Below are 23,505 nucleotides of genomic sequence, written 5' to 3'. Positions count from 1 at the left end.
CAAATGACCTCTGACCGCCTTGGCAAAGATAGGCGACTGGGATCTAAAAGCGTTGGTTGCTAATGTGTCCACGGAAGCCGCAAATGTGTAGGGCGAAAGCTGGGCTATTGCAAGCCTACGCCACAAGGGAGGCGTCGCCACGGATGTAGTGATGCCAAAACGTCTTGGGGCGAGGGGGCGGGTGTGGTGGTGGTGGGGGGGAAGGAAGTAAAGAATGTTTAAAAGGGTCACGCCCTCAGCCCCTCAACCTCTGTAATCAGTCTCTTTCTGCCCTGTGGTTTGTAGATGCACCTGCCCAGGTGAGACCTCAAAGAAAAATAATCCTGTGGGTGCATCTAATCTGGTAAGTGGTATGTTTGAACCCGACTATGACTTCCACGTATACATTTGTCAGAATTGGCCAATAAATCATACTATCCATTTTTACCGTGTTTTACTGAAGAGTTAGTGTGTTTTTCTAAGCCTGAATTATTTTACTATTTCCTGTTTGAATTTGTTTTCTGATATTCGGCAGGAACCCTGCGTAAAAGAAGATGGGTACTGTAAAGTGACAATAATGATGATGATAATGGCTATCATCTATCTAGCATTTGCTTTGTACTAGTATTGTACTAAGCATTTTATATATATCCTCTCATGCAAACTTTTCTCTGAGTAGACAATTTTCTTATCTACACTTCACAGATGTGGGAACAGAGACTTCCTTAAGTAACTTGCTAGAGTTCACTTAGCTAGTTAGTAATAGAGCTTGGGCACAAACCTGCTGTATTTTGACTCAGAGTTCATGCTTGCAAACTCTGTGTTAGTGATCCTTGTGAATAGTGTAGAGATTGGTGCCAAGAGGGAGGCAGGGTCAGGTATCATGTGGGTGTGTCTATTCCCCACTGTAGGGACCTCAGGAAAGCTTTCTGGAGTTTCTGAGTTCTAAATGGAGACTTAAGCAGGAACTAAAGTAGGGATGTGAACCTTCCAGAGTCTATTACAGTGTGAACAAAGAGGAAAAGAAAGAAGGGAGAAAGAAATAGAGAATAACTGTGAAATAGAGAGTGAGACAGAGTTGCTCAAGCCTGACAGTTGGATCTCTGATTCCTCTTTTAGTCTCACTTCTCACATCCAATCCATAAGCATGTCTTGTCAACTTTACCTCTAAAATGAACCCTGAACCAATCTATCCATTATGTGAATTGCCTATGGGCCGATCATTAAAACCCTGCTGTCTAGGGGATCATCCAGCTTTCACCCTTGCTGAAGACTCCTTCACTCTCCTCACAGCAGCAGGATATTTGATTTCCACAATGCCACCTTCTGTGGTCACCCTCTGGCCACTTCCCACTGTGTACCGAGCCCTCCAGGTTCAGGGTGATCTGGATACTGTTGCCTTCTCTGATCTTCCCTGCTGCACATCTCACAACGCTCCCCAAGCTTTTTCTTTCCTGTGCCCAGCCAAGCCTACATCCACTTAGAAGAACAGTACCCAGTACACAGGCATTCAGGAAGTGAGTGACAGAATGAGAGAGAACAATTGTATGAAAATGCATGAATGAGAACACACATGAAGAGGACGTACATAAAGGCAGAGGGAAATAGAAGAAAAGAGGAAGAGCGGAGGGAAGCAATAGAGATCAGGAGACAGAATGGGGTGGAAAAAGCCAAGTATTTCCATTTGAGTGGAACCTAGAGTGGCAAGTGGGGAGTGGAGAAACAGGAGGCTGGAGTGACTTTTAAAAATGAATTCTGTAACTGAACACGCCTAGATTGGTCATTTATAAATTTAAAATCCCTGATAGCACCACTGAGGTATGCAATTGCACATAGCCTACACCTTTAAAAAAAAAAAAAAAAAAAAACTTTTCAGGGACAAATAAAAGAGCATTCATCAATAACTTGCTCAAGAGGAAATCCGTCTTCCTTTTTCATGCAGTCACCATAAAACATGGCAGAATAAAGGCTTGTGCATAAATGAACTTTGGGGAATCATGAAGGGAAATTATGTAGAGCTCCAGGAGAGGACATGTAAATTCCTCACTAAATTTTGGCCCCAAATATAAAGAATCCCTCTGAAGAAAATATTCATAAAGAATTTGAAATTGCTATTGATATATGAAAAGGGATACATTGTGACTACATCAAGTTATTATTTTTCTGTGTATAAGAGAATAAATACTGTTTGGAAAAAATTCCAAAATGAAGTCTTAAATCAGTGGTTGATATTTTGATAAGCTGAACATTATTTTTTATCAAACAGATGGACAAGGATTAAACATTTTATGTTTTTTTATATGCTCACGTTTTATAACTAGAGAAATGGAGTGGTTACTATAATGTTCACTCATAGAATCTATGAATCGCGCAGAAAAATCACCATGGAAACAAAATAGTACACAGTTTATAAATTACAATCAATAAATATTAAGAGGGAAGACATCATCTCAGAATGATTTAAACAATATAATAGAAAGAACTGAAATAAAACGATATGAATGTCTACTTAAAGAGAGAATCGTTAAAGGTTAATCAATGTCTTTTTAGTTGTTCTACAATCTTCAGTCAAGTTAGTTAGTTTGTGGTAAAGTTGAAAACATTTTCTTTATTAATTATATGAACTACTTTTTACCCAACTTAATATGACTATTGTTTATAGTCTGAGATCTGAATGCTAGCTATCTTTCTGTCTATGGATTCAAAAATTTGTTTTAATGTTTTTATTTTAGTTTGGGGGGGGGAGGGGCAGAGAGGAGAGGGAGATACAGAATCCAAAGCAGGCTTCAGGCTCTGAGCTGTCAGCACAGAGTCAGACATGGAGCTCAAACTCGTGAACTGCAAGATCATGACCTCAGCTGAATTAAGATGCTTAACCAATTGAGCTTCCCAGGCACCCCTGTCTATGGATATTTTTTGAGGTATCTATGACTTAATTTTCCAGGCATAATACTCAACATATGTCAATCACAGACACACACACAGACTCACCACACACACATAAAGCCTTATATGTACTGTGCAGTTGCACAGGGGCCTATGCATGGAAGGGCTCCCTGCTTAATTTAATACTCTGCAGTCACTGTCTTGAAATTCTTAATTATTTTTGGATAAGGGGACTTTCATTTTCACTTTGCGCTGGGCCCTGCAAATTCTGTAACTGGTCACGCACACACATATATGCATGTCTTCAAGGTGGTTTCAATCTGGGGAGGGGGGGAATGTATGTTAAATGTATGACTTCAAAGATAAAGAATGCTATGAAAAGGAAAGGATGAGATGTATTTCAAATAAGGGTTAAGGCAATCTAGACCCATTTTAAAAATTAGTGAAACTAAAATCTAAAAAATGTTAATCTACCTGTCTGATGGAAAAATAGGTGTAAGTGGACAACCTATAATTCTAAATCATATCTATTTTATTTTCAAGCCTGAGCTTGAGGATGGATTTTGAATTTTATCAAATGACTGCTGAGCGTCTATTTACATGGTCATATTTTTTTCTTGTTGTATTCCTGAATCAAATTTACCATAATGCTAAATTCAAGTTGCTAATATTTAACTTAGACTTTTGCAGTTATATTTATAATTGGTATGTGTTTGTTCTTCATATTATATTTAACCAGACTTGGGATATTTCATCAGATTTTCTTGGCTTCACAAAGGAATTTGGGAATTCTATTGTTTTCTAAATCTGTAAACGTTTAATCATGATATGAACTATTTGTTTCTGGGTGATTGACTAGAGTTCAACAATAAAACATACTGAATTTCATGGGATACAGCCCAGGGATCAGATGAGGTTGTCAATTTCAAGCATTAGAAGAGTCAAAATAAAAAGATTCTTCTGAGGCTGAATCAGAATATCAAGAACCCTACTGGAAATGTGTATGTCAGCATATCGATGATTGCTTGAGCCATTGAAAATTAATGAAATCATCCAACTTAGAAGAGATAAGAAAGAGAGGGGACTAATGCCAGGAGGGACCGTGAGACACAAAACATTAGGGTAGATGGAGAAATGGGTGCCCACCAACAAACTAACAACTAGTGGACAGCAGAGTGGGAGAGGCAGAAGTCAGTGTCCCAGGATATGATTTCAAAATAGGTTAAGTAGTCAGTATTTCCAAATGTCACAAAAAGATCGAGAAAAATGAAGATTGTAAAGTGTGCCCACTAATTTGGCAGAGCAGAGTTTGTCCGTGGTTCTTGTGACAACGATTTGAGAAGAGCAGTAAAGAGAAAAGCTATATTCCAATTTGTGGGGTGCCAGGGAAGATGCAAGGAGAAGAGACAGCTTTTAAAAGATCTCTGGTAAGATAAAAGAAATCAGGCTATGGTTTGAAAGGCATGTAAAGCATAATAGAAGTTTCTGTTTTCATGCATGAGTGGTACTAAAGCAAATTTATATAATAATTAGTGAAATTAGGTTCTCTGGAAGAAGCAGGAAAGGATGGAACTGAGAAACCCAAGATACACGATTTCTTCATGTGATCCCTTCATTTCTCTCTCCTCTTTCATTTTAGTCCTTAAATTGTGTAATTCTAAACAATCAGAATCCATTATAAATCTGGTGTCTAATTTCATGTTTCTTACTGCAATGTCTTCTATGACCTCACCTGTGTACTCTGGATTGAGTATTGGCTAGGGTAAGGATGAAATATTGCCCAAATTGTCTTTCAGAGGGAGGAGCAGTAGCTTATGTAGTTTGCATCATCCCGTCCTTTTTTACACTAATGGATATGTTGTTGGCAATTAGGGGTTTCTTTTAGGTACTAAATTTTGGAGGGACTGTGCTTTTAACTATTGCCTTTATAGATGACTAATTAAAGAAGATTACACTTATGACAATTTTCCTCGTGGAAATTATTTGAAGAAAGTGGAAAAATATTTTCCCCTTATTGCTTTAAAATCCCTGGACAGAGTCCCTTAATATCAGCCAGTTGCTATGTGAAGATGTTGAGTTGTTCTTGTGAGCTCCATGGACAATAGCGACAGTATCTTATTCAACCTGGAATTCTCTGAAATCAATAGAATTCAAGTTACAGATTCTTTCCAAGTATGACTTGTAGAAAAGGGAGATATCCAATTGCACGGGTCTTGACTTGCTATTCTTACAGAGAACCAATGCTCTCGGCAAACCTGTGATAATATCCAAGAATGTTATAGTAACAACTACTGATTGACATCGATATGTCTAGGGATCTGGTAGGCATGTCAAAATTCTTATATTTAATTTAAATTTAGACTTCTTTTTCTAGTATGGAGGACTGTGTGTCTTATTTAAATCCTTTTATTGTTATTAAATTACAAAGTTAGTTCAATCTGCTTCTCCTTCAGGCAAGCCAAGTTGCTCCAGCACATTGTCACTGTGTCGGATTCTGATTGGACTCTTAGAATATCCATTAACTTGTACATGACATAGAATGATTAAGTGTATTGCAGCACTAATTAAGTCCATAAATAGTAATAATTAAAAAAGATCTTATATGTCCCTGAGTTCCCAGGGTATCAGTTGTTCCTCTATGCCAATAGTGTGTCGATTAATTAGCAACCCAAAAGCCTGGAACTACCACTGACATGCTTGCCTAAAAATTCAATATATTAGCTGGTAGTGACATATACACTTCAATGTGAAAAGCACAAGAATGGAAGTTTTTGAGAGATCAAAACACTGAACTGTTGAGTTTGGTGTTTCAGGAAATGATTTCTTCAAACAATGGAGCAGAGTGTCATTGGTTTCTTGAGTAATATGGCCTATGAAATGGCGGTTATATGCTTTGATTTCCTTGTTTCTTTTACTATGTTAGCAATTCTCCCTAATGTTTAACTAACAAGTTTTCTAATCATGTCTTCCTCATTACATTATTTCTCTGACAAATACTTTTGTTCCTGGTCTGTCCTGGGTAAGACATTGTTTTTACCAGTGAAATGTAATATTTTCTATTTCTTTTTTTTAATTTAATTAATTTATTGTTTTAAATTTACATTCAAATTGGTTATCATATAGTGCAACAGTGATTTCACGAGTAGATTCCTTAATGCCCCTTACCCATTTAGCCCATCCCCCCTCCTAAAACCCCTCCAGTAACCCTGTTTGTTCTCTATATTTAAGAGTTTTGTCTTATGTTTTGTTCCCCTCCCTGTTTTTATATTACTTTTTTATTTTTATATTATATTTATTTTGTATTATTATACTATTTTTGCTTCTCTTCCCTTATGTTCATCTGTTTTGTATCTTAAAGTCCTTATATGAGTGAAGTCATAAGATATTTGTGTTTCTCTGACTAATTTCACTTAGCATAATACCCTCTACTTCCATCCACGTAGTGGATGGCAAGATTTCATTCTTTTGGATTGCCGAGTAATACTCCATTGTATATATATACCACAGCTTCTTTATCCATTCATCCATCAATGGACATTTGGGCTCTTTTAATACTTTGGCTATTGTTGATAGTGCTGCTATAAACATGGGGGTGCATGTGTCCCTTCAAAACAGCACACCTGTATGCCGTGGATAAATGCCTAGTAGTGCAATTGGTGGGTCGTAGGGTAGTTCTATTTTTAGTTTTTTGAGGAACTTCCATACTGTTTTCCAGAGTGGCTGCACCACCTTATATTCCCACCAGCAATGCAAAAGAGATCCTCTCTCTCTGCATCCTCGCCAACATCTGTTGTTGCCTGAGTTGTTAATGTGAGCCATTCTGACAGGTGTAAGGTGATAGCTCATTGTGGTTTTGATTTGTATTTCCCTGATGATGAGTGATGTTGAGCTTTTTTTCATGTGTCGGTTGGCCATCTGGATGTCTTCTTTGGAGAAGTGTCTATTCATGTCTTTTGCCCATTTCTTCACTGGATTATTTGCTTTTTGGGTGTTGAGTTTGATAAGTTCTTTATGGATTTTGGATACTAACCCTTTATCTGATATGTCATTTGCAAATATCTTCTCCCATTCCATCAGTTGCCTTTTAGTTTTGCTGATTGTTTCCTTCACTGTGCAGAAACTTTTTATTTTGATGAGGTCCCAGTAGTTCATTTTTGCTTTTTCCCTTCCCTCTGGAGACGTGTTGAATAAGAAGTTGCTGCGGCCAAGGTCAAAGAGGTTTTTGCCTGCTTTCTCCTCGAGGATTTTGATGGCTTCCTATCTTACATTGAGGTCTTTCATCCATTTTGAGTTTATTTTTATGTACAGTGTAAGAAAGTGGTCCAGGTTCATTCTTCTGCATGTCGCTGTCCGGTTTTCCCAGCACCACTTGCTGAAGAGACTCTATTCCATTGGATATTATTTCCTGCTTTGTCAAAGATTAGTTGGCCATACATTTGTGGGTCCATTTCCAGGTTCTCTATTCTGTTCCATTGATCTGAGTGTCTGTTTTTGTGTGAGTACCATACTATCTTGATGATTACAGCTTTGTAATACAGCTTGAAATCCAGGATTATGATGCTTCCTGCTTTGGTTTTCGTTTTCAAGAGTTCTTTGGGGGTCTTTTCTAGCTCCATTCAAATTTTAGGATCGTTTGTTCTAGCTCTGTGAAGAATGCTGGTGTTATTTTGATAGGGATTACATTGAATATGTAGATTGTTTTGGGTAATATCGACATTTTAACAATATTTGTTCTTCCTATCCAGGACCATGGAATCTTTTTCCACTTTTTTGTGCCTTCTTCAATTTCTTTCATAAGCTTGCTATAGTTTTCAGTGTATAGATTTTTCACCTCTTTGGTTAGATTTATTCCTAGGTATTTTATGGTTTTGGTGCAATTGTAAATGGGATCGCTTCCTTGATTTCTCTTTCTGTTGCTTCATTACTGGTGTATAGGAATGCAACCGATTTCTGTGCATTGATTTTATATACTGCCACTTTCCTGAATTCATGGATCAGTTCTAGCAGTTTTTTGGTGGAATCTTTAGGGTTTTCCATATCATGTCACCTGCGAAGAGTAAAAGTTTGACCTCCTCCTGGCTGATTTGGATGCCTTTTATTTCTTTGTGTTGTCTGATTGCAGAGGCTAAGACTTCCAATATTATGTTGAATAACAGTGGCAAGAGTGGACATGCCTGTCTTGTTCCTGACCTTAGGGGGAAAGATCTCAGTTTTTCCCCATTGAGGATGATATTAGTGTTGGGTCTTTCATATATGGCTTTTGTGATCTTGAGGTATGATCCTTCTATCCCTACTTTCTTGAGGGTTTTTATCAAGAAAGGGTGCTATATTTTGTCAAATACTTTCTCTGCATCTTTTGAGAGGATCATATGGTTCTTGTCCTTTCTTTTATTGATGTGATGAATCATGTTAATTGTTTTGCGGATATTGAACCAGCCCTGCATCACAGGTATAAATCCTACTTGGTCCTGGTGAATAATTTTTTTAATGTGTTGTTGGATCCGGTTGGCTAATATCATGTTGAGGATTTTTGCATCCATGTTCATCAGGGAAATTGGTCTATAGTTCTCCTTTTTAGTGGGGTCTCTGTATGGTTTTGGAATCAAGGTAATGCTGGCTTCATAGAAAGAGTTTGAAAGTTTTCCTTCCATTTCTATTTTTTGGAACACCTTCAAGAGAATAGGTGTTAACTCTTCCTTAAATGTTTGGTAGAATTCCCCTGGAAAGCCATCTGGCCCTGGGCTTTTGTTCTTTGGCAGATTTTTGATTACTAATTCGATTTCCTTACTGGTTATGGGTCTGTTCAAATTTCGTATTTCTTCCTGTTTCAGTTTTGGTAGTGTGTATGTTTCTAGGAATTTGTCCATTTCTTCCAGATATCCCATTTTATTGGCATATAATTGCTCATACTATTCTCTTCTTATTGTTTTTATTTCTGCTGTGTTGGTTGTGATCTCTCCTCTTTCATTCTTGATTTTATTTATTTGGGTCCTTTCCTTTTTCTTTTTGATCAGACTGGCTAGTGGTTTAGCAGTTTTGTTAATTCTTTCAGAGAACCAGCTTCTGGTTTCATTGATCTGTTCTACTGTGTTTTTTTTGTTTTGTTTGTTTTGTTTTGTTTTGTTTTGGTTTTGATAGCATTAATTTCTGCTCTAATCTTTATTATTTCCTGTTTCCTGCTGGTTTTGGGTTTTATTTGCTGTTCTTTTTCCAGGTCCTTAAGGCATAAGGTTAGGTTGTGTATCTGAGATCTTTTTTCCTTCTTTAGGAAGGCCTGGATTGCTATAGACTTTCCTCTTATGACCGCTTTTGCTGTGTCCCAGAGGTTTTGGGTTGTGGTGTTATCATTTTCATTGACTTCCATATACTTTTTATTATCCTCTTTAACTTCTTGGTTGGTCCATTCATTCTTTAGTAGGATGTTCTTCAGTCTCCAAGTATTTGGTTGATTTTGAGTTTCATAGCATTGTGGTCTGAAAATATGCACACTATGATCTCGATTGTTTTGTACTTACTTAGGGCTCATTTGTGTCCTAGTATATGGTCTATTCTGGAGAATGTTCCATGTGCACTGGAGAAGAATGTATATTCTGCTGCTTTAGGATGAGATGTTCTGAATATACCTGTTAAGTCCTCTGGTCCAATGTGTCATTCAAAGCCATTGTTTCCTTGTTGCTTTTCTGTTCAGATGATCTGTACATTGCTGTGAGGTGTTGAAGTCCAGTACTATTATGGTATTACTATTGATGAGTTTCTTTATATTTGTGATTAATTGTTTATATATTTGGGTGCTCTCACATTTGGAGGATAAATGTTTACAATTGTTAGGTCTTCTTGGTGGATAGACCCGTTAATTACGATATAATGCCCTTCTTCATCTCTTGTTGGAGTCTTTATTTTAAAGTCTAGATTGTCTGATATAAGTATGTCTACTCCAGGTTTCTTTTGTCGACCATTCAACAAAAGATGGTTCTCCATCCCCTTATTTTCAATCTGAAGGTGTCTTTAGGTCCAAAGTGGTCTCTTGTACACAGCATATAGATGGATCTTGTTTTCTTATCCATTCTGTTGCCCTCTGTCTTTTGATTGGAGGATTCAGTCCATTGACATTTAGAGTGAGTACTGAAAGATGTGAATTTATTGCCATTATGCTTCTTGTAGAGTTGGAGTTTCTGGTCGTGTTCTCTGGTTCTTTCTAGTCTTCGTTGCTTTTGGTCTTTTTTTTTTTTTCCTTCTTTTCTCCTCTCAGAGAGTCCCCCTTAAATTTTCTTGCAGAAGAGGGCTGGTTTAATGGTCATGAACTCCTTTAATATTTGTTTGTCTGGGAAACTTTTAACTTCTCCTTCTATTTTGAATGACAGCCATGCTGGATAAAGAATTATTGGCTGCATATTTTTCTGATTCAGCACATTGAATATATCCTGCCACTCCTTTCTGGCCTGCCAAGTTTCTGTGGATAGATCTGGTGCAAACCTGATCTGTCTTCCCTTGTAGGTTAAGGACCATTTTTCCCTTGCTGCTTTCATGATTCTTTCCTTGCCTGAGTATTTTGTGAATTTGACTATGATATGCCTTGCTGATGGTCAGTTTTTGTTGAATCTAATGGGAGTCCTCTGTGCTTCCTGGATTTTGATGTGTGTGTCTTTCCCCAGGTTAGGAAAGTTTTCTGCTATGATTTGCTCCCATAACCTTTCTACCCCCATTTCTCTCTTCCTCTTCTGGGACCCCTATGATCTGATATTGTTCCTTTTAAATGAGTCACTCTTGTCTCTAATTCTTAAATTATGTATTTTCACCTTAGTCTCTCTCTTTTTTTCTGCTTCATTATTCTCCATAAGTTTGTCCTCTATATCACTGATTCCCTGCTCCACCTCATCCATCCTTGCCACCTTGGCATCCATTCGAGATTGCAGCTCAGTTATAGCATTTTTTATTTCATCCTGACTAGCTTTTACTTTTTTATCTCCACAGAGAGGGATTCTAATCTATTTTCAACCCCAGCTATATTCTTATTATCGTGATTCTACATTCTGGTTCAGACAACTTGCTTATATCTTTGTTGATTAAGTCCCTGGCAGTTGTTTCTTCCTGCTCTTTCTTTCGGGGTGAATTCCTTCATTTCATCATTTTGACAGGAGAAAAGGAATTAATAAGGTAAAAAGAATTAAAAGTAAAGAATTAAAAACAACACACACACACACATATACACACACATCAAATAAATGATGCTAGATCCTAGGTGTGTTTTGGTCTGGTTGTTGAATAGAGCTTGATAGATTAGAGAAAAAGAGGAAGGAAAAAAAATAGGAGAACATTTGAAAATTTGAAAAAATGAATACAATGAAATAGAATAATATGAAATTATGGAAGTAAAATAGAATTTGAGAAATTTACAAAAAAGTAAAAAATATAGTAAAAAATAAAGAAAAGTATTTTTAATAAAAATTGAAAATAAAAATATTTTTTTTCTTTCTGTATTCAAGAAAAAGAAAACAAATGAAAAGGAGAGAAAGAAAAGAAAATTGAATAGATGGACCAGCAAAGAGACCAAAGTACTATTGAAATTACATCATTTTCCCCTAGAAGTCAAACTATGAAGCAATTTATAGTCCGTATACTAAGCAGGCGGAGAGACTTGTGGTGTTCCTGAAGAGGGAGGTTGGCCCAGGTGGGCGGGGCTTAGTGTAACAGCTCTGTTCTCCACTAGATGGTGCTGCTTAGCTTACTGGAGTGGATTGTTGTGGCGCTTGTAGGTGTGTATGCACATGCGCGGGAGGGGTGAAAATGGCGTCAGCCAGTTACCGAGTCTGTAGTTACAGACCTTTGTTCTCCAGATCAGCAATCGCGCACCTGTCCTTTGTTTCTGTTTTCTGTCCACTCCCCGCGTTTGCACTGCCCGTGACCAAGCCGTCAGATTGCCTGGCGGCACCTCCCTCCTGAGTTGTATCTCAGATGTGGCTGTGTTTCCCAACCCCTCCCTTCCCGGGGACTGTGGCTTTATCCCGCTCTGACTTTCTGGGGGAGGTTCTCACGGAGCAATGGCCGGGTGCCGGCCACAACCTGGAACGTTTGCAGGACTGTGCTGCTGCTGGTGTCCAGAGACTGCTGCTGGATGCCAGCCCACCCCAGAAAATGTTCATGCACTTGTGTAGCAGCAGCATTTCGGGGATTATGGAAAATCACAACACACATCTGGCACCAGGCTTCACTCCTAGCGACTTTGTTCCAGCACCAGAGAATGTGTTTGTTCCCTGGGGTCTGCTGGCACCTTTGTCAGCTGCACAGCTTCTACCAAATGTCCTCCCAGCAAAGGAGCCGCTTTTCCCCATGTCGCCCGAGAACTGCCCGGACTTCACTCTGCTCCTGGGGATTCGCCCTTCTCATCAGAGCACCACCAGGTATAGAGCTGCGGAGTTTTCAGACTCTCCGCTCCCCTTGTTTATAGAGTCTTAGTGGCATTTAAACCCGCTCTTTTCTCCTTTCTCCCTTTTCAGTTCAGTCCCTGTGGCTATTTCCACTTTTCCACTTTCTCTCCACCTGCTTTGGGGGGGAGGGTGCTTTTCCCAAGCTCCCCCACCCCTCACCCTGTCTCTGTCATCTTCCTGCAAGCAAAAACAGTTCCCTGCCCTCTGTGGGTTTCTCCCTCCCCTTGTTCACCTGTCTGCACCACGTACCTGCTGAGTTCTGTGGTTCAGGTTGTGCAGATTGTTGTGTTAATCCTCAAATCAGTTTTCTAGGTGTGCAGGATGGTTTAGTGTTGATCTGGCTGTATTTCATAGAGGCAAGATGCAAAAAAAACTTCCATGCTGTCCCACCATCTTGGCTTCTCCCCCCAGTGACCAATAATTCTATTTCTTATTATTTCTTTCCTTTCAAAATGATGTTCTGTGTTACTTTCATTCTCTGAGACTTTTAAACTTTTATTTATATTAGAAAAGTGAGGATCTTTTGGTTCTAATTCCAAACTAACCCGTATTAGAACTTCTTTTTTTTTTTTGAAAGAGAGAGAGAGAGCACATGCACACACACAAGAGGGGGAGGGAAAGAGACAGAGAGAGAGACAGAGAATCCCAAGCAGGCTCCACACTGTCAGTGCAGAGCCCGACTTAGGGCTCAAACTCACAAAACATGAGATCCTGACCTGGGCCAAAATCAAGAGTCGTAGGCTTAACTGACTGAGCCACCCAGGAGCCCTCAGAACTTTTTTTTTTTATCTTAAACTTTATGAAATTAGAGCTGTTTACCAAGTACAAATATGTCCTCAGGTATTAAATGATTTAAATTTACTTTTAAACTTTTAAGAATATATATTTTCATTTTATATACATGATCTAAGTGGCTTCCAATGAGATCTAACCAAAAGACGACAAAAACAAATACTGCACGTGCTGGTGCATTGATCATTTAAGAATGATCCTTTGAGACTAGAAGTTTTTTCAAGCATCGTTCCATAGCCACATATAAATCAGTGACTTTAAAGTAAGATCCCCAAACAATCAGAACAATACAAAACTGAAGACTTTCAAGAGCCACAAGACACTATCAAAAGGCAAAAAAAAATTAAAGGCCCAAGGAAATTTCAGGATGTGATCCAGAAAAGTGCCAGGAGATACGGAGTAGAGCAAATTCATACTTCTGTTCTTGTTTCAGTTTGCAAGCAAGCTCCTAGGAACCTCCCAGGTGTAACCTAAAACTGGTCCATGTTCTCAGGGGTCAGGGAGAGACAGAAGAAAGAGGCAGGCCACTCCAGATTGGCAAGGGGCTTGTCCTGGGCAGAAGTAAGATGAGTAGATCTCTGCACCTGCCCACCAAATCTTAAAAGTTTATACAGAGGTTTTAACTGAGTTCAATCACGTATACCATCCAGATGGTCTCAACACCACATCACTGTTTCAAGGCTGTATCTTTGAAGAAGCCACTGGGAAGGGAGAATGCAAGTGGAACCTACATTACAAGGAATGGGGGGAGGAGGAGGGCGGTGAGGAATCTCTGATTTGGTGGTCCAGTTCAAGGTCAACCAGCAGTCACATCCTCCAACATATTATTATAGTTACTTTGTGTTAATATTGATTGAGACTACTATCTTTCTGACTTTAATTTCCTCTATGTCTTTTGATTCTCTTAATAAATATTTGTATTGTTGACTTTGACTTAATACAATTACTTTTTTTCCCTCCTTTTAATCTTTATTGAATATTAAACTGTAAAAGGAAGTAAACCTTATGACACCCCTGTTCTTGTAAGCAGATCTTTTTGACAGTTCTCTTTTGGTACTTTTCCTTCTGTGTACATGCAGTTAATTCAATATATCATACCGTTAAATGGAATTAACCGGGCCTTTGCTTTTCCATGGTAGTTAGTACCAACTCAAACAGCCAGTGTTTCTGAAATGCATGGTTGCCAAAGCAATGAATATCTTCCACTGAAAAAGCACCAACAAAATTTGGTATAGCTGTTCTGGCAGTGCATTTTATGTTATTAGAAATAAAAGCCAAATAGCAAGTACACAAAATGGTAATCAGTTCCACTCTTTCAATGGCATATAAGACATCCTGAACTGTTTTTATCTGTTTACTGCTATACATGTGATATATATGCTCTAGGAAGATACAAAGGAAATGTCATAAAGATTGCTTTGCCGTCGTGAACTTCATTGATCAGGGGTTACCTTTCTTCCTTTCTTCCTGGGAATAGTTAAGATTAGCACATAAATGTGCTTAAGTCTTTCCCAGTCCTAAATAACCCTTCTTTTAATTCAAAACATAGTTATCAAGTAAACTATGTGGCATACACTGTTCTAGGTACTTAGAATATATCAGTGTATAAAAAAGACAAAATAATTTTTGTTAAATTGACTTTACATTCCAGGGGAGGAGATAAGCAAGAAAAAGGTAAAAATTATATAAAATTTAGAAAATTATCAAGATCGATGGAAAAAAAGTAGCATCAGGGCAGGGGCTTTGTGCAAGTGGAAGAGAGGGTCGGGGAGAGAGCTGTGATTTTGAACAGACTTCAGTAGGAAGCTGACACTTGAACAAAGATTGAAAGGAGGTAATTGAGTGAGTCACATGGATATGTCAAAGAAGCATCTTCTGGAGAGAGGAAATCCAGCACCAAAACTCTAGGGCAAAGAATGCCTTTAGCCTGCAGCCATCCCACAGGCATTTGAGCCTTTGAGCTGCCTGCTTCTAATTGCTCTCCTTCTTCCTCCCCTTCTTCGGCATGGGGCTCCCGAATAGTTTTCACTTACAGTTTCCACTCCTATTCATTCATCACTGCACTCTGGCTTCTGTCTACCATGTTCCAGATCTTCAGGGAACTAGTTGGTAAATTCTTGATGATGTTACTTCTTAAATTGACTTCTTAAAATTATAAAAGCAGAACATGTAAAGTGTAAACATTGAATAAATGGAGACAAGCAGATTTTAAAAAATTAACACTCCATCTAGCCATCATATTTATGATGGTCATGCTGTTAATATATATTTTTAATCAAAGTGAGATCATACTATACATATTGATCTGCAACATGCTTTGTTTTCATTTATCTGTCTCTACCTTTATATTTCAGTAATTCATATCTAATATCTAGATATTCAAATTTCCAAAATTGACCCCAAACCTCTATTACACTAGAGCTTTGGGTTATTTTAGTAGGTTATTGTATTAGAGATCACATTCTGGGCACTAGAAGTGCCCATTTCTTCTAGACCTTTCAGTAGCCACAGCGGGGAAAAATTATGAGTTAGTGTTGATCTTCCTAATTACATTTTAATAGTTCAGCTTTTTTTCACTTAATTTCTTTATTTAGAATGTTATCACTTTTCTCTTTCACTGAAGGATATTGACTCTTGATATCCCTAATTTAACTCCTTGTTTTTTGAAAACAGACATAAAGTAGTTGCAAAATATTAATACTAATATTATATTAAACAACATACCTTCTAATGGAATTTTAAACCGTTTACATACTTCTTTCTGTTCCTGAACACATCCCTCTAAGGACATATATAACATCAAAATGTTGCATTACAGGGTAATTTAAAATCAATCTTTTTTATTTATGGCTATTTTGCTTATTTAATATACGATAGGTTCAGTTGTTTCCAATGGTATTTTCTAAATTGAGATACATAGAAAAGCCTACTACAGAAGTTCTGTGTGGCAGAACTTCTACTCCTCTTTCCTCTTCTATCCCTTCTTTGCTTCCCTCAGTAGGTAAATATGTTCTCTAAACCAGAGCATAGAGACTTTGTGTGTGTGTGTGTGTGTGTGGTAGCTGCATTATATATAAATGGCTCATAATTTTTTAAACATTATCTATTGCTGGCCACTTGGTTTGGATGCAGTCTTGTAAAAGCACTTCGTGTCCATTTTACTACTTAGCTTACTTGATGTCTCGGAAACATTGACACTTAATCACTCCTTCTTGGAATATTTTTTCCTTCCTATGTTTTCATGGCCATCCTTAATTCTCATTTTGTAAACTGAAAATCTTTCCTTCTCATTCCTTTGATTCTCTTCCTCTGCCTATTTGTTGTAACATTTCTATTCTTTTTTTTCAAGTTTATTTATTTAGTGAGAGAGAGAGAGAGAGAGAGAGAGCATGCATGTATATGAGCAAAGGAGGGGCAGAGAGAGGGAGAGAGAGAGAATCCCAAGGAAACTCTGTGCTCTGCACTGAGCGGGACACAGGGCTCAATTCCTTAACTGTGAGCTCATGACCTGAGCTGAAATCAAGAGTCAGATACTTAACCAACTGAGCCGCCTGGGCACCCCTGTAACATTTCTATTTTTCAGGGTTCTGTTTTCACCTATCTCTTCTCATGCTACACTCACTTCCTGAGTTACTTCATTCATTCAGACAGTTTTAACCATTACTTTCTGCTCATTGCCTACATTTTTTGTTTCTGGGATAATCCTACCTGACCTTAAATTCCAATCCCGTTATCCAACAGGCTATGGTGCATCTACCTGAGTTTCTTAAACATATCTCAAACTCAACATATACCATCATATACTTATTTTCTACCTCATTATTCCCACTCTATATCCTTCCAGAATATATAAGTTAATTGTACGTTTTATCCACTAGGCTAGAAACCTAGGAATGATAAAATTAACCACTAAACCCTTTGTGATACCATTTGCTTATTACTATCTTCTCATCCATTGCCTTTGTTTAAGCAATAGGAATCACTCTCTCTTTCCTCCACTACAAAACCTCCTTAAAAGATGTTTTTGAAAAAAAATTGATTAGCTATGTCACTCCTTGCTTAAAGTTTTTCAGTGACTTCCTGTTTCTTAAGGGCTGTGTCAATAGACACTCTGCATGGAATACAAGATTCTTCATGATTTAGCTCCACCTTCCTGCCATCCGATCATTTAGACAGACATCCCACCAGCATCCTGAATCCTCAAGTCATTCAGATTCCCAGGCTTCCCTCGCTCTGCGCCTGCTGTCCTTGCAGTCTAGAGTGCTCTTGACATTCTTCAGGTTAAGCTCAGTTTTTATTTCCTACGGGATGTTCTATCTAGTGTCACTTGTATGAACTAGGTCTTTATTTTATCAAACACTTAGCAGCTATATTGCAATTGTTTTGATAATTTTGAGGCTACAGATTTCTTTTTTGTTTATGCTATCTTTTGAGCCCAGCACAAAGCTATCTTGCCTTAGGCATTTGATGTGTGTTGAATGAATGGATGGCTACTTCCACTGTTGTATGTTACACTATTAGACTTTCACAGTTTCCTGAGGATAGGCACCTATCTTATTTTTGTTTCTATTCTCAATATTTAGCATAATCCCTGGACATCACAGGCACTCAGTACGCATGTAGCCAATATCATCTTAGAGGTAGGTGCATGTATTCATGCTGGTTTATTTACACATCAGTTCATAACTAGGGTTTAGATTAATTGGAATGTCTCACTCAGAAATTCTAAATACAGACAGACTCTACCTTTTAGACACATTCAATTTAGTTATATATTTGCACAACAAATGTATTATGATTTCATCATGCATATCTGATATCAACATACTAACATATTTGGCTATGTTAAAAATGTAGTATAAGAGGGGTGCCTCAGTGACTCAGTTGGTTGAGTGTCTGACTCTTGATTTTAGCTCAGGTCATGATCCCAGGTTCGTGGGATCAAGCCCCATGTTGGGCTCCACACTCAGTGTGGAGCCTGCTTAAGATTTTCTCTCTCTCTCTCTCTCTCTCTCTCTCTCTGCTTCTCAGTCTCTTTCTCCCTCTCTCCCCCCTCCCATTGGCCCTTCTCCTCCACTCTCTCTTTCTCTCTTTCAAACAAAAAAAAAAAATTGTGCTATAAGAGACAATTACTGTCCTGAAAATTCAATATCTTTAAACCTCACATAATCTACATAAAATAACACTATAAAGATTAAACAACTTTGTGTGTGTTGTATGTGTTCTGTAACTAAGAAATACATAAAAGGAAATCGTAAAGTGATGGGGAAGAGAATTGAGTTCATTATGAAATAGCTTCTTTTGTCAAACATTTCCATTCATATATACTATTAAGTTGAAAATATTATAGGTTTAGTTGTAAGATCTACTTTAGTTATTTTATCCTCTTCCTATTCCTTCCCACAAACAAACAATTTGAAATCAAGGAGACTGGTTCCAGAAATTATTCCAGAATCACTTGTTTTTATTCGCAACATTTGGTTTATGGGAATTATTTGGTTATAGCAATATTTATGATGACTAATAGTGGTTTCTAGGCAGCATTGTAAATAAAATTTTTTAAGTATGTGTCTTGGCAGATAGAAGGTGATGTTGCATAAAGTGAGTCCAGAAAATCTGTTTTATAAACTAGTGTAGGTATTGGTTTTGCTGTTTGTTTTGAATTTTATTTATATTCTGGAATTATGAATTAAAGAAATATTCTATCTGAATTGGATGGGCAGTAATTTGATATCCTTTACACTTCATTCATTGATGAAGTTATTTTCATTAATTTGTAATTAATTTTGTCAGACCTCCTGCATATTGTCTAATATATATTAAATACTTTCAAAGTATGAAATGCCACTTGTATGTCACTATATTTTAGTAATGCTGATAGGGTAAGGGCAATCACAAGAAAAAACTATGCTCCAAAACTAACAATTTATGTTGAAATGGACACATATTGAAAAATATGAATATCTATATAATATTATATATCTTGATTACTAATAAAAAGTACTATGACTATTTTAACATTCTGGAATTTTTACTTCTTAATTTTTTTCCCTTTAAAGTGGCTATCTTGTGAATTTATAAATCAATTTTATGTTCATGCCATCATTTTTCAAAATGTATTTTAGAAACACCTTATAGAATAGGTTACAGAGCCTCATTAGTTTATTACTTTTTAAAAGTATGTGGTTTGATTTTCAAAGACAATGAAAAAACTGATTTGGAAACGAAAAGAATTATGGAATTCTTTTTCTTAAATGTTTATTCATTTTTAGAGAGAGAGCATGAGCAGGGGAGGGGCAGAGAAAGAGAGGGGGCAGAGGGGGGACAGAGAAAGAGAGGGGGCAGAGAAAGAGAGGGGGCCAGTCTCTGGGCTGACAGCAGAGAGCCCGGTGTGGGGTTTGAACTCACAAACCCTGAGAACCCGACCTGAGCTGAAGTGGGACACTCAACTGACTGAGCCACCCAGGCACTCCAGTGGAATCCTTAAAAAAATAATTTTTAATTAATTTTGGCAAGGTCAGGAATTCAAATGGCTGCAGGGGCCATTTGAAAGCTAGACAGCCTTTTAGGGACTGCAGTGACTGCCTGGGGAGATCAGGCCTTTGTAAAGGAAATCAGAATGTAGGATCAGCATTGCCTGGTTTTCCAGTCTTATAGGCAAAACTGAAAATTTGCATATTCACTGGATCTTCCCAATTTTTAAATGGTGGTTCAGTTCTTTTCAACACTTCATTTGCAATCTCTGCTTAGGAGTAATACCTCTTCATAGTACTTATATTGTATGAAAGCTTCTTAAAGTTTTTATAAGTTCAACTCTCTACACACCAACTGCTTTTCTCTCTAATTTATCAAAAGCTTTATGGCAAACTGTGAAGATTAAATATATCATATGGTTTTTTATCAGTGAGGCCTTCTCCCCATATAAAATAGAAATCCCCCCTACCTTGTCCCTATATATTTTTCTCCATATCATTTATTGACATTTGACAGATTGTATGTTTACTTGTTTTTGTTTATTCATTATCTTTTCCTCTCCATTTTAACATAAGCTCCATGAAGATATTTTTTGTTCATTGATGTATATTAAGTTCCTGGAACAGTTACTGGGAAATAGTAGGCCTTTAATAAATACCCATTGAATGAATAAATATTCCACATATAATCAACTGCATGGGGGAAATAACAAAAAATTAGGGATATTTAACGTTGGCAAGAAAAGACATGATCAGGAATACATCCAACAGTGTGTTGGTTCATACTGGACTAGGAGAGCTGATTGTATGCATCTCTTCTCAGCTGTGCATTTAGTGACATCCTATTGGTTGCTTGAAGCCAGCCACGGTATTTCTGCCACAGAAACTAGAAAATGATACAGATGTGTCATTTACCAGCACACCATTATACGCAAGAGTTGTGAGATATTGGCTTAGCAGAAGAAAGTAGTTTTTAAACATTTAGGGCCGTCACACAGAAGAATGGCCTAACTCACAGGAAGTGTTAACTCTACTTTAGAGATTTACTTTTTGATATGATACATTGTAAAACTTACTCAGGTAGTTTATAGTGCCCTGATGAAATATTTAAGCTTGGTCTTTTATTTTTTATTGAATAGGGGTGCCTGGGTGGCTCAGTCAGTTGGGGGTCCAACTTTGGCTCAGGTTATGATCTCATGGTTTATGCGTTGGAGTCCTGCATCGGGCTCTGCGCTGACAGCTCAGAGCCTGGAGCCTCCTTTGGATTCTGTGTCTTCCTCCTCTATCTGCCCCTCCCCCGCTGGCACTCTGTCTCTCTTTCTCTCAAAAATAAATAAAAAACATTAAAAAATTTTATTTTTTATTGAATAAAGTAAGCACGTGTGTTTTATAGTTTTCTTATACTTCCACTTATTTATGGTAAGGATAGTATGCTAAGTATTTGTGGGTATGTTTTTATCTGTTATTTTTGCTTGCTTTCTCTCGTAAAGTCTTGTTTCTTTGTGTGGCTGGTTATGGTCCTATCATTTTGCGCTAGACATTGTTGTAGAAACCTTATTTGTAGGAATGACTGGAGGTCTAAAATGATAGACATCTTTCTCCAGACAGAACTTTTGTGTTCTTGTGACAGGTGACTAGATGTACTTCCAGTTTGGGACCGTCAATCTGAGTTCCAGGTTTGAAGTTTCTTGGACCATCCAGATAATGAAAAAACAGACTATCGGTGTATATGAGGCTTGTGTTGCTCATAGTGCTCCTACTGTGAGGGCACAACTTTTTGATGTCTCAGTTTAAAGTAATGAGTGATTAATTAAACCCCAACTTTTGAGCTCTTATTTTCTGATTCCCGCCCCCCCCCCCTTTTTTGTAGAGAAGCTTTTATTGATTTGTGGCTGCAATATTTTCTTTTATGTTGAGAGAGAGAAAAAGACATTTAATTATCCCATTTTTTACCTACATTATCTGCACTTATTTGAGTCTTTCCCACCCCCTTTCTTTGTTTTGTTATCTGCGTCTCTTGCTAAAAGCAGAGAAGGTTCTTCCTATCTCTTAGAATTGGGTGGTTGCCATAAATCTAGCTACCAATTTAAATAACACTAAATGCTAATCATTTTTAAGTACTTGACACATATTAACTCATTTCAGCCTCAACCCTATGAGATAGTGTATCAGTTATCCATTGCCATAATAGCTGCATAACAAACCACTCTAAAACTTAAAAATGTTAAACAATTTACAACAATAGCTGTTTATTATTTTTCAGAAGTCACTGGTTTGGTGATCTGGACTAAGCCCAAAAGACCTTGACCTGGATCATTCACTTGTTTACACTCAGCTGCCTACTTGGGTTGAGTTGTGGGGTCTAGGAAGGTCTCAGAAATGACAACTTGGTCCTTTTCTGTGTGGTCCCCAATTTTTCAAAAGGTCAGCCTAGGATTTATTCTCACAGCTACAGCAAGATTCCAAGAAAGAAAAGTGGAACTTTTGAAATCCAAGCTCAGACTGCACACTATCACTTCCTATATATTCAAATGGACAAGGTAGGTCGAGATATTAGTCCAAGTTCAAGAGATGGGGAATAGAATCTGCTTCTTTATAAGAACAGTTGCGAAGTCAAATGCCAAGTGTATGGATCCAGTAAAGAACTGGAGCCATTTTTGCAACTTTTTCCACAGATAGGTATTATTATGCTCATTTTAGAAGAAGCTGAGATATGGAGAGGCTAAGTAAGTGGATGAAGGTCATGGAGTAATTAGATGGTGGCACTAGTGTTTGAATTCAAGCAGTCTGGTTCAGTCTGTGCTCTTAACTGCTACAATCTACTCTCTTCCAAGTGAGATATTAAATCAGTTGGTGGAATGATAGAGGAGGAAAGTCAAAGGGTATTAAAGAGGCTTTGCAATAACTCTATAGAGAGAAAGAAAGAACAAGCCATATAGAAAAAAAATGAGGATTACAGTAAGGTGACACTAAGAACCCTCCTTTCCTTCTGAAATCAAATAAAGGTTTGCATGTACTCTATGGATTTTGGAAAGGGAGAGGCATGCTGTTGAAGATAGATGGCTTACTGGGGGCTGCAGCTTATTAGAACCCATCTCATTACAGTAACTGGAAGGAGGGCACAGTATCCAAAAAATGTCACACACAAGGATAAGATCCCAGTGCTGTGAACAGTCGGGAAAAGGGTTTTTGCAACTTCTTGTACCAGCTGCAATATTAACTTTAAATCTTATAGTTTGGTTGATGAAGTTGGTTTTTAATGCTCAGTTTTTGTATGAAATTGACATGGAAATATGATCCCCCCTCCTGATTTAACATAATAGACATACCCAAATTTGTTAGGTGGTAGATATTCTTAATTTTTAATTTATACTTTTATTACTACCTGCAACAGTGCCTTCCTTGATCTCTCAGTTCCCAGTTTTTCTGCTTCCGTTTTTTTATAGAAGCCAAAGCAATTTTAAAAAATGCACATTTGATCATACCATTCTTCTGCTTAAAAATTATCAGTAATACCCATTATCTCCAGAGTGGAGCCTTTAAGGACCTTTATCAGGTGGCTGTTCTTTGCCTCCCAATCTATTTCTTATCTTCATTTCTCTCCCAGGCAAATACCTTGCAGAATTCCAAATGTGTCATACAGTTTCATGTCTCTTTCCTTTACTTGCATGGCTTTTTTTTTTTTTATAAATATCTTGATCAACACAGGTCCTTCCTTCCTTCCTTCCTTCCTTCCTTCCTTCCTTCCTTCTGTCCATCCATCCATCTATCCTTTTTTTTTTTTTTTTTAAATCTTTGCCAGTTTGAAAGATTGGCAGAGAACAATGCTAAAATTGGAAAGGCATGTGATAAGTATCAGCCAAGGAAATTGTGAACAGAAGCGGCATGTGTTACTTCTAGGCTAAGCCAGAGAAAAGATTATGTGTGATTCTCATATCTCTTCTCATACT

Source organism: Leopardus geoffroyi, chromosome C3 (assembly GCF_018350155.1).
Source record: "Leopardus geoffroyi isolate Oge1 chromosome C3, O.geoffroyi_Oge1_pat1.0, whole genome shotgun sequence".
Classification (NCBI taxonomy): domain Eukaryota; kingdom Metazoa; phylum Chordata; class Mammalia; order Carnivora; family Felidae; genus Leopardus; species Leopardus geoffroyi.
The sequence above is the reverse complement of the archived record's forward strand: the minus strand, read 5'-3'. Positions refer to the sequence as shown.